The 4,496-nt window shown below is 34.1% G+C and overlaps 1 protein-coding gene across 1 annotated transcript in view; it reads left to right on the forward strand.

Annotated features, from left to right (window-relative positions):
- Window positions 1–4,496, forward strand: part of LOC147069814 (uncharacterized) — a 570,178-nt gene that overhangs the window by 104,482 nt on the left and 461,200 nt on the right. The window lies entirely within an intron of this gene.

Here is a 4,496-nt window from a genome sequence, read left to right on the forward strand (position 1 = left end):
CGCTTAAGCCGCGCGGCCACCGTGGGTGTCGAAAATACTAGATAACTTTAAAACCATAAATGCATTAAATAAATAAAATAATATAGGTATCTACAATATTTTTTCATACAATTGAACATTATTTAATTGTTCCCAATTAGACAAGCACGATTTTCCATTTTTATTTTAAATAATAATTATAGCCTAGATTTATGTTAATCAAGTAAAGTTTAAATTTCATTTTCCCAACAATGACCAAATCAGAGTTATCTAGTTGTAGTATTGAGGTGACGATAGTATAAACACAGTTAACATTTTATAATGTAGAATAGATAAAAATTCTTACAATATGATTATAATATTAAGAGAATATTTTTAATTAAGAAACTGAGGATTAAAAGGATCCAAGTGCATTCGGTCATTGAACCGACACTTGAAAAGTATCTTGAACGAAAGATTAGTTGTGCATGATCAAAAACATGAAAAAAATGACGATCAATGACACAGGGCAGAGATGGAGATACAATGATAGTCTGTAAGCTTTGTGCAGAAATATGCACATCATACAGTCCATCTAATTAGACCGCCTTAGATTTGTTAACCACAGGATGGACGAGTTATAAAGAAAATTACATTCGGAAAGCCGGAAAGTAAACGAAACGATTTTGGTCGATCACACCATTAAATTGAATTCGTGAAAATGTAAACATACAATTTTCAAATGATCTGTTATTGACATTGCATACATTGTTATGAAAATACAGTCGAACTTGGTTATTACGAGGAAGATTACACTGACTGAATTTGCATTACTCGTTATATCAGAGAATAGGTATTTTTAAATGAGCGGTCACATAACACAAAAAGTCGCAATTCAAACAAAAATACACAATTAGAATTTTTCCCCGAAACAAGCATGGCGTTCATAAACTACAAAAGCAGTTGTTTATTGTAATGAACGCTGTAGGTACCTACTGACTTCAGCTTGGATTTTTTAGATGAAATTTCAACCATATACTAACCAGATACTTTTTCAATATTGTCGGCGAAAACACCAATTAGGTACTTACGACACTTAACTAGTGTCATAAACGTAATCCGATCCCGGCGGCATCGGTCTACGGTCAGATTTATTGCTTAGGGTGGAAAATGTTTTTAAACGATCGACACATTAACAGTTTTAAGAAAATTTTTGACGATATTTTTGCTCGGTATATCCGATAAGTAGCTCGTTATAAAAGTGAATAAATGTGTGGAGAAAATCATAAACTAAAATGTCAAGGAATGTTTCCTCATTACATCCGAGATATCGCTATGTCCGTGACCATAATAACTGAGTTCGACTGTATAAACATTTTAAAAAACTAAAATTTATAGAATGATATAATCCAATTCTGTATAACTTTATATATAAAGCAGTGATGTGTGATTTTTTTCTCATGCATAAATTGGTATGTGTAAATACGTCACTTGTACCCATTTAATCCTCAGCCCGTCAATTACTCACAAGCACCATCTTAATTGGATGGATAAGTGGACTTACATAAACGTCAGCTAAGTACATTGATTGTTCTGTTATTGTAATAAATAGCATAAGAATAACAGTCTATTTTTAATTAACCCTCTCACATTGAATACACAGTTACCACTTTAGGGCAGTGTTTCTCAAACTATGGTACCCCTGAAGGCACGTAAAACATTCGACGGGGTCAGCGATTCGCGCAGTATTGTCAATCTTACTGTAATTATTGATTTTGTACTATAATTATGGTCAACGTAACAAGTACGATTGTAGCTAACATAGGTACGCCAAAAATACTATAATTTTTAATTTTCGTATTATAATTTTGTCAGAAATACTATATTTTCAAACAGGCAATATAAAAAATTCCTTAAACCAAGAATGACAGGTCATAAGACCTAAAAGAAAAAGGCTTTTACATTTGATTCTGAAAATTTAATTACCAGCTTGACTATGTCTATGGCAGTCTGTCATCAAATATAGAGTACAGCGGAAAATCTGACTCGTAAACGATGTAACTAGATCAGTGTGCCACCACGGTGTGATTTGTGTTTTATGCAGTTTCAAATTGTGTTTGGTAATGTGTTATTTGCCAACGGTATCTACTTGACGACGCGCTTTCTCTCTTCATCATAATGACTGATCCTTGTCTCTTCGGAGACACACCCAAAAACTTTAGCGTGTTTAGCGTAAAAACTCACTTTATTTTTCTATCAATCATACATATCTCGTATCACAATCTGGGCACCGTGAATATTATAATTGAATATTTAATCGTAAACTGTACCTATAACTTGATAATTTGTCGCAATTTGTAATATAGTCGAACTTGGTTATTACGAGGAAGATGGGACCAACTGGATTTTCTCGTTATAAGCATTACTCGTTATATAACATTTTTCGCGCCATCTATTTAAGCATAGAACATAAAAAATCTGAAAACCATCGTAAAAATCCCCGAAACAAGCATGGCATTCATAAACTACAAAAGAAGTCGTTTATTGTAATGAAGTGCTGAGACGCCGGCGCCGGTAGGTACCTACTGACTTCACAAAGCTTGAATTTTTTACATGCAATTTCAACCATATGCGTGGATACTTTTTCTATGTTGTCGGCGAAAACACCAATTAGGTACTTAGACACTTAACTAGTATCATTAACGTGATCCAATCCCGGCGGCATCGGTCTAGTTAACTGCCCCCTCGGATTTTATTGCTTAGGGTCGAAAATGTTGTTTTTAAACGATTGACACATTAGCAGCTTTGCTCGGTATACCCGAGAAGCAGCTCGTTATAAAAATGAATAAATGTATGGAGAAAATCATAAACTAAAATGTCAATGAATGTTTCCTCATTACATCTGAGATCTCGCTATTTCCGTGTTCGTAATAACCAAGTTCGACTGTATGTCAAAGTAAGGCGGTGCTGCACAGTTGAACTTTACAATAATCCGCATTACCATTACTCGATTTCTTCCCGCCATCTTCGATGGAGTGCCAGGGAGAAGTCGTATAGGAGAGTTATCAGGGGGTACTGCCATGTGGAGAAACACTGCTCTAAGATATGTAAGCAATAACACTGTAAATGCATAAGTTCATTGCATAGTTTTATAATACGATAAAATTGATCCTACTGCTTTAAAATACAATATATTTTATGTAATCATAACCGTGTGTTTCGAAGAATTTGTGTTCCCACAAAATTTAAAAAAAAAAAAGACAATAGTACATAAATAATCATGGAAAGTCAAGAAATACACATAATTGTGACCATTTTGACCACTTGGCAATATTCAAAATTAAAACAAAGAACAATTTGTCGAAATATCCACGAGAGTTATTTGATAATTAATAGATGGAAACCAAAGACACCACTGAACAATCCTTCTCTACGAGACAGAACTAGATATGAAATAAAGTTGAAAACAAAACTACTAATGATCAATTTTAAGCACATTTAGTGACCTATTTGGTAGAATGGCTATGAACTACGGGTTCGATCACGCGGCTGGCTACAATGCATATCGTTTTTTCAATGTGCGATTGATCCAGCACAATGCACTACTTTCAAATGTCTTGTCCTTGTCCTAAATGAGTTGTCCGTTAAACTGATGTGTAAATGCAAAACTGAAGCGGCCGACTGAAACCAAAACGGAGACGAGACAGGGTGGATTTTCTATCAGTTATCGTATCCATTTTTAGAGTTGCCAGTTAAATTAACGTGTAAATTAGTACGTCGCCATATTTTTAATACTACTTTTCTAATTTGGATTGAAATATTATAATTTCTTTAAATATAGGTAATATCAACTAACAATATATATAATAACAACTAACATGTTTCGCAAGTAATTATAAAAATAATATTCATTAATGGATAAAAAATTCGTAAATATACACCGCCGATTCTGACCGAACTGACCTGGCAACTGAAACCTCAACTGAACGGGCAACTGATCGTCTAAATACACCGCCGTTTCAAAACTGAACAGAACTAAATGGAAACCTCGACGGAACGGACAACAGAACTGACATTTAAAGGGACCTTTAGTTATGTCTCTCCAGCAATCAATTCTCGGTTGGATCAACGGCGTTTTCAAATTATTGTTTTCGCTTTTGGCTATGTGGCCAAAGAACTGCACTTCAGTTGCATATTCTCATGTCATATATCAGCATAAATAGTGAGCGCAACAAAATCAGTAAACGCAACGCTCGAATTGCAATGGTTATCTATTATTATTCTAAAAACAATCCGAAAATTATCCATAAACGATAGTACAGTAATCAATTAATACTGTCCAGAGCATGCAAATTTTAAACGATTCAACAGTAACAAAAGAAACAGTGCATAGTAGGTGGCGTTGTTCATCACTAACAACTAAATTCATCGATTTTTATTCCTTCAGTTATTGCTGCTACTTACATTTCCGTTCCAAGTAAAGCTCTCACTACTAACTCGGCTACATTCTTTTAAAGTAGATTTCGTTAAACATTTTT

Source organism: Rhyacophila brunnea, unplaced genomic scaffold (assembly GCF_057557595.1).
Source record: "Rhyacophila brunnea isolate RB1 unplaced genomic scaffold, BYU_Rbru_1.0 scaffold_23, whole genome shotgun sequence".
Lineage (NCBI taxonomy): Eukaryota > Metazoa > Arthropoda > Insecta > Trichoptera > Rhyacophilidae > Rhyacophila > Rhyacophila brunnea.